This window comes from Arvicola amphibius, chromosome 14 (genome assembly GCF_903992535.2).
Source record: "Arvicola amphibius chromosome 14, mArvAmp1.2, whole genome shotgun sequence".
NCBI lineage: Eukaryota > Metazoa > Chordata > Mammalia > Rodentia > Cricetidae > Arvicola > Arvicola amphibius.
The window spans coordinates 37279527-37291227 of NC_052060.1; the positions used below are offsets into that span (position 1 = coordinate 37279527).

The window sequence follows — 11701 nt, forward strand, 5'->3', positions numbered from 1 at the left end:
TTTTTTTAAAAACATATGAAGTCTTCCATCCTGTAGAAGGCCAGTGACTATTCACCCATAGTTTCATCAGGAATGCTTGACTGCGTCACACAACCCTCACTGGAATTCACTTTGGTGTGAGGGGAGGATGTTGTTTCAATCACTGTTGTGCCAAGAGCCCAGCTCAGAAGAGCTTCTGTTCCCAGGGGCCACAGCTCTCCTAGCTGAACGACTTCCTCAGGGGAGGAGCCGTGGTTTAGTCTGAGGGAAGGGTTAGTCAAGGACTGCCTGTGCTGAGAAGGCCAGAAGAAACTTTATGACAGATAAATGTGTGCATCCTTAAGGCAGCTCAGGGTGAGCCGAGTGTTTCATACACATTTGGACCTAGCTCTACAGATGACCTGAAGAGGGGCAGGGAGAGACTTGGCTAAACACCACCCCAACACTGTATAACTGGGAAACACTGAGCTAATTGGGAAAGGTCACTTTCTTACCCATGTACACCACAATGGCAGTCTGACATTTTCTGGGAAAGGGGCCACAGAATTCTTCACAGGCAAGCTAGCTGGCAACACTGAAGGGGGGCTTGACCATAAAGAACCAAGTGTGAAATGTGGAAAAGAGGAACAAGATAGGGATTCTGAGGCTTTTTCTGCTCCTTGCAATCCGTGTGTCCTTTAAAAGTTTACCTGGTCAAAGGGTCGTTTTCAAAAAGGCAAATGAAAATACCCGCCACCCTCCCATTTTGCTGAGGATTGAAAAGTGTCCCCTGAGTAGAAGGATCCTAGCCCCGGGGTGGGCTGGTCCCTTGCAGCACAATTATCCCAGGAGCTGGAGGGCTGCAGTGGACACTGGAGACAGATGGAGCTGGAGGGGACCAACAGCTGCAGACTGGAGACAGGTCAGGGAGAGGATGCCTCTGCCCACCACTGTGGGGTAAGAATCACAGGTGAAAGGAACTGATTAAAGAGAATAAAAAAAAATCCCTGCCGACAGAGTTGAGAATTTTACCTCTGTGTTTTCCTTCCTACTGAGAAGGAACATTGCCACCACGCTGGGAGGAATATGGACTTTGGAATCAAGCCAGGATCTGGAAACTGACTCCATTCTTTCTGTGTGGGGGAGAGACCGCCAGCCCATTTATTAACGACTCAGGGAACTTCAGTTGCATCTCACATAGTGGGGGCAAAGCAGCACCTTGGTGGGGGAGCTGAGCTAGATAGATCACGCAGCATGCAACGAATGTAGAGCAAAGCCTAGGACCGTGTGGATGGTAGGTGATCAATCTTCATCATTTCTGTTGAGGGCTTGGATTTTCTTTCCCCAGTTTATAAACACCAGGTTTACTTCAATGCCAATAAACTGCTGGATTTGAAAACTATAAACAAGAGGCATCTCAAGGGTATTTAGACCCTTCCTATTCTTTCTTCCTTGGCTATACTTGTGATTGAACTTACTGTTACCTAAGTTTCCTTAAGGATGGAGACTTTCTCAGCTTTTGGTGAGCTTAGCTTGGGAAGCTAGGGTTCCAGAATCTCCATGACCATCAAAGTCACCCGAAGGCAATAGTTTTCAGCTGCACAGACAGAGAGGGTTAATTTTAGAGAGCTTATCATAGATTCGTAGGTGGCAGTTAAGAGGAAGCCAGAGGAACAGAGACCCTGTTTAGCAGGAAAGGGTCCCAAGAAACAGGGTAACACGGAGATACTAGTCTGGGGACATTTTAAAGAACTAATTGGCAGAAACCGAGGTAAGGCGTGGTGCAGAGCCGGTCAGTCCTGTTGACCCAACCAGGAGGTGCACCTCTTTGTCACCCCCTCGTCTACAGCCTCTAAGCAAATGTAAGCGATAACAAGGAATCCGGAACCAGAATTCTTTAATGGCATTCTTGACCTCCAGCAAGGACTTCCTCAGAAAGTCTCCGTCGCCTTAGAGACCCTACCCTACGAGTCCGACTTTTATCTCCTGTTCTCCCCATCAGGGTCTCACACACATTAGGAAAGAACTCTACTTCTGAGCTACAAGTCCGGTCCCCGGCCCTTCATACTCTACAACAACACACGGTTAGCATCCACAGAAGGACCGTTTCTGCTGTGTCTTGTGCATTATAGCGTGTTTAGTGGCATCCCTGGCCTCTGTCTAGCGTTTTCCTACAGTACCCACTGGAATTACTGGGCGCCAGTGAGAACGGATCCCGAAACACACAATGAAATACACTTTAAGAGTTTATTAAGAGAGAGAAAGGCACATGCGCAGGCCAGAAGAAGCTGGTGGGGGAGGGGTTGAGGGAGAGAGGGAAGTAATAGCTACCTCTTTAGAAGAGGGACGAAAAGAGAGAGCAAGGAGCGGGCTTGTCTAGCTTTTAAAGGCTACCTAGCACCTAAGTAAGCCCCTGTGCACATGTGACCATGCTACACGTAGGACATGCAGGGCCTGAGGGTGGCTATGTAAAGAACCTGAGCGCTTGATGGAGCAAGCGAGACCCTGGAACCCAGAAGTGCCAGCATCTGGGGTGGCTAGACATTTTGCGGAAGTGCTGGGTGATGGAAACCATAACACCCACCCCGATCCCCACGAATAGGGAAGCAGAAAGCTTCCACACATTGCAGAGTGGCCATGGGTGGCAAGGTTACCAGGAAGCTTTTCCAATAACTAAAGGGAATGTAGAAACAAATCCATTAGAACGTGAACATGAGGAGGTTTCAGTTAGCTTCAAGGGTGGTTTTCAACAGTATGGACCTGTTTTTTATTTATCTGGCAGTGAACTCGTATTAAAGATACAGAAGGTTGATGCTTTGGTTAGCACAGAGCTTAACTGTTTAGATGATTCCTTTTTGAAAGGCTTATCTAAGCGTGACCTGTCACAAAGGTAGTTGAAATGTTGGAAGATAGCCTGAGCTCCCAGCAGGAGATTTGGGTAGTTTGTGTTGGTGGAGCCCAAACGGGAAGTAATTCAATACAGATAAGCTGGTAAGTGGTGGTACAGAGGCCATAGTGAAATAAACCCCACTCAACTGTCCTGATTCAGCCTGTGACATCTCAGGCATCTGACTCCAGGGACTGGCCTGGACCTTTCTTAAGGAATTCTCCTCATCATGATTGAAATTTGGGCTTCTAAAGGGTAAAAACTGTCAGCTGTTTAAACTTCATGAGTGGGATTTTGTGGTGTCTAGAATACAAAGAAACAATTAAGGTTATGGACTCACTCTGAGAATGTTAAAGCGGGGAGAGTTAGCCCTGTCCTTGCTACCTTCTCCCTGCACCCCATTTATCAATGGGCAAATCAAGTTAGAATTTGAAAGAAATTTTGGTGCTGTTTTATTCTGAGTTTTTGTGAGTTCTTTTTGTTTCATTTTGTTTTAGGTTTGTTTACCTTTATGCCAGGTGTGGTGGTGCACACCTTTAGTCCCAGCACTTGGGAGGCAGGGCAGGTAGATCTCTAAGGTACAGACCAGCCTGGTCTACATAGCAAGTTCTAGAAGAGCCAGAGCTAAGTAGAAAGATCCTGTTTCAAAAACAAAACAGAACAAAAGAAAAAATAAAACAAACAAACAAAAACCACGAGAAATATTTCTTTACTTTTATTTTATGTGTATCGTTGTTTTGCCTGTATCTACATATGTACACACCACATGTGTGTCTGGTGCCCTCACAGGCCAGAAGAAGGTGTTAGAATCCTTGGAACTGGAGTTACAGCTGGTTGAGAGCTGTTGTGTGGGAGCAGAGAACCAAAATCAATTACTCTACAAGGACAGCAAATGTTCTTTTTTTTTTTCTTTCTCATGGTTTATTTTTTTATATTTAAAAATTTTCATCTCCTCCCCTCCTCCTCCCCCTCCCCAGCAAATGTTCTTAACCACTGAGCCATCCCTCCAGTCCCAGACAGTCATCTTTACTGGGAATCTAGTGGATCCTTAGGAACAAATCTTGGGTTTGGGTATTTCTCCCTGATTCTGGTTACTGGGCTCAGCTTTCTCACAGCTCTGTAGCGTGAAACACAAATGTTAGTGACTGCAGGGCCATTTACTGCTTTCATAGTGCAGTGGGCAGCGAGTTGCTCACATGGATTTTTCGCCCGGGGCTGTTCAGAAGCTACTCCAAAGCACACAGACCACGGCAAGAGTTTAAATATCTGTTCAAAGTATGAAAGAAATCCACTGGATGCTTTAGAGGAAAGTGTCACTATAATCTAATTTACATTTTAAAAACATAAAGTCTGTGCTGGGAAGACGGCTCAGTAGGTAAAAGTGTTCACTGTGCAAGCAAGAGGATTCTAATTCATAGCACTCACATGAAATCTGGCCATGGCCACATGTGCCTGTAACCCAATCCAGGCATGATTGCTACACACCACTAGGGAATGGAGATGGAGGAATCCTCAGAGCTCATGGCCAGACAACCTTACTGGAATTGTAAGCTTCCAGTTCAGCAAAAAACAAAAAGCCTGGGAGCAATAAAGGAAGATATTTGTTTGCCATTCTGCCACACTCTGATCCCTACCTGTGCAGGCACATAGGTGTGTGCACTAACACACTTATGTGTGTGCACCACATTCATAGACACAACAGACATACAACACAGAGAGAGAGAATAAAAGGAAGCACTATACAGATGGCTCAGTTAGTAATAATGCCTACATAAAAAGCTTGGCATGATCCCACACATCTGAAACCCAAGGGCTGGGTGCAGGGGGCAGAGGACAGGGATGAAGAGTCTGGACCTTGCTGGTCCCCAGCCAGGATCTAGACTTTGTGGGAGATGATGTCTCATAGGATTAAGGCAGAGACTGACAGGACACATGATTCCATCTCTAACCTTACAGGTGCATATATAGGTAGATACCCCCATATACCACATACCACATATACCATAGTCACACACATGTACACACATAGAAAAAAATGAGAATGAAAATAAATTATTAACATGGTTAAAGTGAGTGAAACAACACCTATCAAAATATTCAATGATGTGCAGTGTTTTCTCTCACTATTTTATATAGAAAATGTGCCTGTTGCTGTGTTGTGTGATTATATGTCCAGGTCCTTCATCAAACATTAATCTGGATGCTTACAAGGGAAATTATTCTCAGATGAAATTAACAATCAAATAGGTAGATTCAAAGTAAATCAAATGGTCAGGCTTCTTCTGATCCACAGAAAGCTCTTACAAAACAGAGCAACCCTCCCCAGGACAAAAAGGAAAGACCTCGCCAGAAGATGATCTTCCTGCTGGAATCTCCCTGGGTCCCCATTCTGTCAGGCTCACAGGATTCAGGTTTGACATCGGCATAATTGCGAATTCCATATTGCCAATTCCTTACAAATTCCTTATCTTACACGCTGGGATCCTGGCAGCCCTGGATTGTCTCCACTTCAGAGCAGCTTCGCGCCAGTCTTTTGTTAGGCTGTGTGTGTGTGAAGAAAACGGGTGCTCTTAAAGCAATCGTTTGTTTTTAGTTTGTAAAGATGACAGCTAACCATTGCAACCGGGTGATAATTCCCACACAATATGCAGGCTGCTTGTGTTAGCTAATATTCAAGAAGCCACACTATTGGAGGCCTCCGGGTGATATAATGGCATGCTAGCCTAACCAGTAAGGCGGAACTGCCTCCTTGGGAGCTTCACCTGGAAAACTAAAGTTAAAGCCATGGCCGCGTGATGTCTAAGAGAAATGCTGAACCATGAGAATTAGAAAGCAGTGTATTGCACTGCACAGAATTTTCCCTCCCTAGAAAACATGTTTGTTTGCTTGTTTTTGTTTGGTTTTTTTTTTTTTCTGAAAACTCAATGTTTCCAAACTGAATGCAGTATGAAAAGGTTTATTTGGAGCAATGTTTTTTTTTTTTCTTCCTGGTATTTCTAATTGTAGTCAATACCACATGATGGATTTTCTCCTGTGAACTAATAAATGCTCGTGCAAGCATCCAGAGCTGCTGAGCCAGCACTGATGGGTTGACTGACAGATTATTCAGTCTCTGGTGTGAAGCACCAAGGCCATTATCCCTCACAGGGATAGAGCACATCAGGCAGGATTCAACTGCACAATTCCAAGTAATGCTGGCTCTTAAATTATGAGATATAAATTACTGAAGCAAGTCAGACATGGCTGCACATACCTGTAATTCCAGCACACAATAAGCTGAAGCAGGAAGATTGTCAGTTCAAGAAGAAGAGGAAGAGGAAGGGGTAAGGAAAAAGCAAAAGAAGTCAAGGGAATGTTCTCTTATGGACTAGTGTGTGGGGCATGGGTCAGTGGATAAAACACTTGCTACATAAATGTGAAGTTCAGAGTTCGAATACTCAGCAATCACATAAAAAACCAGGTAGATGTTGCAGCTGCCTGGAATCCCAGCAATTGGAAGCAGAAACAGGGGTACTCCAAGGAACTAAGTGGACTAGGTGAGATCCAGGTTCAGCAACAGACTGTCTCAACTATTAGATGGAGAGAAATGGAGGAAGACACCAACATCAACATGGTCACCATGCACATATCACATGCACCTGCACATACACGTGTACCCACACATGAGAACACACTTTCACACTACATACATACATATGCAAAAAGATGAAAAATAAATATGGAATTTTAAAAAGTTATCTCAAAGAAAAATACTAGAATCCTTTTAAGAGACTGGTGCAGCGAGCCAGGACATCCAGAAACGCGGAGTTGAATATCCCACTCTTTTGCCTTTCAATCCTGCCACCAGAGGCATGTGTCTTTTCTAACCTGGATTCCTGATAATTCTTCACTATCAATTTCTTTTCCAATATCACTCAAAAAAAATCCACCTTTGAAGTTTATGTCTGATCGGTTTTTTCCAAAATGTAAAAGTGTTGCAATTCTTTCCATTAAAATTATTCAATGGCTTTCTCCGTCTTGGGAATGAATTCGAAACATTAGCACAGAGCATAAGTTCTTCATGATCAAGCTTCGAATCACTGTGACTGTCACCTACCCACTACTTGTTCTCCATCCAGGATGCCCGATGCTGTCTTACTGGTAGGTAGGTGTATGACAGTTTTACCCAGTCAGCTCTGTAAGCTTGGAGTCTATGCAGTCCAAGAGGGCCCAGCACTTGGTTCAAGGCTCTGCTGTGGCCATCTTGGTATGTTTAACTTTTCTCCCAGTGGGACTCCATTGCAGGGATTTGCACATGCTTATCAGTCACTCTATCACTGAGACACATTCTCAGCTCAACATTTTTAATCATTCTTGAATAGCATGTCCCATGATTTTTTTTTCTGAGAAGACCACAAATGCCACAGGAGGTCTCTTCTAGCTATCCAGACATGTTCTCTTTGAATGAAGCTGCTACAAACTTCACTTATATATCATCTCACATAGTGGGCAGCACATGGACTAGGGTCAGTAGGGGGTTGCTAGGCACAATGATAATGGAAGAGAGATTTTAAGTAAAATATGTGCTGGAGCCCTTGGTCTTGAATTCAGTTCTGCTAGATTTCAGCTCTAGACAAGTCTGTTTCATTGACTGTGATGGGGATTATGCCTTTTCTAGTTACAGCTTGAGAGAATGAACAGAGACAGCATAAAAATCTGCAAATGGGGAAACACAGTCAAGAATCTTAATCATATCCCTACTGTCTTAAGTAGCTTCTTTCCGGTAACACCAGCTAATCCTCGTTTCCAAGAGGAAGTGTTAGGATTTTTAGGATTTAGCTCATTATGGTTCAGACTCCTGCATAAATGGAGAGTGATCCAATAATGGGCTTATGACACCCTTATTCAGGAACTGTGTGGGTCTGCACAAATGGTTATGATCTGCTGTTCATACCATGTGTGAGACCATCTCGGCTTTTATAGAAGGTAGAAATTATAGGTCTTCTGAAGCTTAAGTTATAAAAACATTTCAAAATTGAAGCATCTCTGCAGTCAGTCTTTTCTCTGTCCTGCCAGCCACATCCGAATAATGACATGGAGGGTTTTTATTTATTAGGAAAGCTAGGCCTTAGCTTGGGCTTGTTTCTAGCCAGCTGTTCTAACGTAAATTGTCCCATTTTTATTAATTTCCTTTCTGCTTTGTGGCTTTATTACCATCATCTCCGTAGTGCCCGTCCTGCTGGTTTTGCATCCTCTGGCGCCTCCCCTTCTTTTCCCCAGCATCCTCTCTGCTCAGAAATCCTGTCTAGTTATTGGCTGCTCAGATTTTTTATTAAATCGACCAGAATAACACATCTTCACTGTATACAAAAAGATTTTTCCATATTTCCCCATTTTTCTATTATTAGGCAAGAATTATATTCACAATGTCCATTTCATTTGTATTTGGCATACTCAGAAAAAAATACTCTATTATCTATCTTATCTTGATGAATTTAAAGTTTTATACCTAAACTATTTTCTATTATAACTTGTATTATCATCCTAAAACTATCTTTTTAGAACTAAAAGCATCTTAGATAAACAACTTAAGCTTTCATGTTTCTCAACCTATATATTTTACATCTCGTTAGTAAACTTCTTTTCTGAATTTGGTAACAAAGAAAACTGGAACTGGAACTATCTCATATTCATCTCCATCAGAGACCTGAGAAGAATAAAATATTACTTGAGTAAACAGGAAGTGCAGAGCAAACAACTTTCAAAAATAAGAAATGACAGAGACATCTGGCTGTCTGGATAGTCACCCAAAAACAATAAGAAAACACCCAATGTTTTCTGTATCACTTGGGCACCCATCGTCAGCCTACAGGACTAAAATATCTGACAGACTTTCCTGTGAAGCAAGAATTTTGAAGAATTGTCCTAACCCTGTCTTGTCCAAGTACAGAGTCATTTTGGTTTGTGTCCTGCTAGTACAGTTTGGATAGCATTTTGTCAGCAATTAAGGCAAGGGCAGTTTCTTGCCACAAAGAAAGCAAACCCCTTAAGGAGGCTCTTTGATGTCCATCATTCCTTTCTGAAGTAAATTGGTACTGCCAGGGGAAGACAGGCATCACTGCCATGAAAAGCCTTATGTCCATCTTGCTTGCTTTGCATCCTCTGGAGTCTGCCCGTCTTCTTCCCGGCATCCTCTCTGTCCAGAAATCCTGCCTAGTTATTGGCTGTTCAGCTTCTTATTAAATCAGCCAGAGGGGCACATCCACACAGTGTACAAAAAGATTATTCCACACTCATTTCTTACTTTATTTTGAAAAGTATGATGGTTAATTTTGTCAACTTGATGGAATTTAGAGTTACCATGGAAACAAATCTATGGGTATGTCTGTGAGGGATTTAGATTAGGTTAGTTGAGGTGGGAAAACAAACCCTAAATGTAAGTGGCACCACTCCCTAGGCTGGGATCCCAGAATAAATAAAAAGAATACATCATGAGCACCAGCATCCATCTCTGTCTGCTTCCTAACTGTAGATGAAGTGTGGCCAGCCAACACTCAGCTCTTGGCACTGTAACTCCCTGACATGGTGGGCTGTACCCCCTGCAGCTAAGCACAGGACTACTAGCTAATGCAAAGAGGATTACAGATGTTGTGAAATAAGCACTTACATAGCACTGGTGTAGAAGCGGGTGAACCAAGCCTGTCTTCACGACAAGATACTATACAGCAATGAAGAGGATGGAACTGCTGGTATACACAGCAACCCTGACCACAGAGCAAGATGAGAAGCTGGGTACAGGAGCACTATGTTTGAGAACCATCTGCAGAAAGCTATAGAAAAGTAAGCCTGTAAAGCAGGAATGCTGTTCTGTGATTGAAGATGAGGGTGAACATGGAATTGATGGAAAATGGGCACAAGACAGCAGTGGCAGGAAAGACCTAGAGTCATATGTGATGATGATCACACAGCTCTATGGTCTTACTAAACATCACCTAACTGCACAAGCAGTAGGCGATTTTGTGGTATAATAACTGTACCTCATTTAAACTGTGGGAAAAAAGAAAATAGAAGTGGGTAGGAGGGAGAGAAGAGAAGAACATGTTCACAATCAGGCCATTTTCACTACCAACCCTGACCTTTAGCTGTAGGCGGCTCTGATACTTGACAGCTCTGTGATGTCAGCCAACTGCAATACATGCAGACTTGGGATTCCTTCTGCCCATCATCAAGGGAAATGTAACAGGAATGAAGTCACTAATTGCTACTGATCTGGCCTCCCCTCTTCTTCGGGGAAGCCTTTACTAATTATTTACACACACACACACACACACACACACACACACACACACATTCTTTCCCAAACAAACCCCTTAGTTTGTCATCAAAAATGGTCTGTGTGTCTCTTCTCTGCTCTTCTCTGCTTATCAAGGGCCTTCTTACTTTGGATTCCTGATGTTATAGTCTTACCTGCTGTCATTTTGAAGGTCCTCCTTGCCCTAAAATGCCCTAAGATTGTTTTTAGGTTTTTTTTTTGTTGTTTGTTTAGGGTTTTTCCTGGTTTCAACTGTTTATATAGCCCTGGCTGGCCTCAAACTCAGAGCTCTGACTGACTTTGGCTCCTAAGGGCTGAGAATAAAGGCATTCACCACCATGCCCAGCCACCTCGACTGCTGTTAATCCCAACCACACAACCTCCTTCTGCTTACTACTCTCTGATGAAGTTCTTGGGTACAGCTCTCAGAATCAGTCATGTCTTAAACATCCTCTTGTGAAGAATCAACAGTCACCTTAATGCTACATCCAGTGTCCCTCATCCCGTCTAGAGCTCACATTTGCATGTAACAGTACCTATTGAACCATTTTAAATTCTGCTAATCGCTGTGAATCTCTCCTGCCCTTCCTGCCACAATTGTCACTGAGCAGCCTCACTAGAGGCTTAATTATCTGCACAGACGGTGACGCACGCCAAGGTGTATACCTGCACAATCTGTAGTGGGGCATACACATCTGAAACATCTGGTGCAAACGTAACCCTCCTGATCTTCAGCAACACGTGAAAGCAGAGGTGGCAGCAGGAGCAGTGGCCCAGGCCCAGGCCCAGGCCCAGGCCCAGGCTCAAGCTCAAGCTCAGGCTTCCCAGGCATTACAGCAAGCGCTGGCAGCAGCAGCAGCAACAGCCACCACCACACTTCCAGTCGCCTGGGGCAACTCCCCAGGGCGGGTGGTGGGTGGGAACAGCAACCCGAACCCTCCACCCCAGTGTTCCTTTGACCTGACCCCCATAAGACGGCAGAGCATCATAAAGACATCTGCAGACCTCACTGTCACCACCAGCACCATCCAGATGGAGCACCTGGCCAGCTCTTAGAGCTCCATACTGCCATCACCTGGAAAGAGGGAGAAGTTCTGGTCCTTCCTTTGTCAGCTCCTCTTGATGGGTAAGTTCTCTTCCTTCATAAGTCCTGTCTCTAACTCCTTGGTCCTCAGGCATGACTTCCTTCGCAAGATAACTATCCTTAATCTCTGCTGCTCCTGACTGACAAAGGGATCCTGAGCTGAGTGTTATCCAACAGCCCCATCCAAGTAGAGCTTTAAGACTGGGGGTTGGTGCTTGAGAGAGGATCTGCTCTGGCTTCACATCTTGTCCAATGTGGGTGCTCACCTTTCTCCTCCTCCTCAAAGTTGGGGCCTATAGAAGGCTATCGGCTGGTCCTCCCAGATAACAGAGAAGGAAGCTCTAAATGCAACCAACCTTCTGTTCTACGCTTACCTGAAAAGAAAACAGTCTTTGCATGTGGCCTGAGCCCTATAAGCCCTTTTCTTTTCCTTACATGGTCTCACTTCATATTGGGTGGTGATTGTACCTTTTTAATTGTA

General features: G+C 44.0%; 1 pseudogene; it reads left to right on the top strand.

Moving 5' to 3' along the window:
* Positions 1-840: 840 nt before the first annotated feature.
* On the top strand, positions 841-11192 carry LOC121676992 (annotated as a pseudogene).
* Positions 11193-11701: the final 509 nt, after the last annotated feature.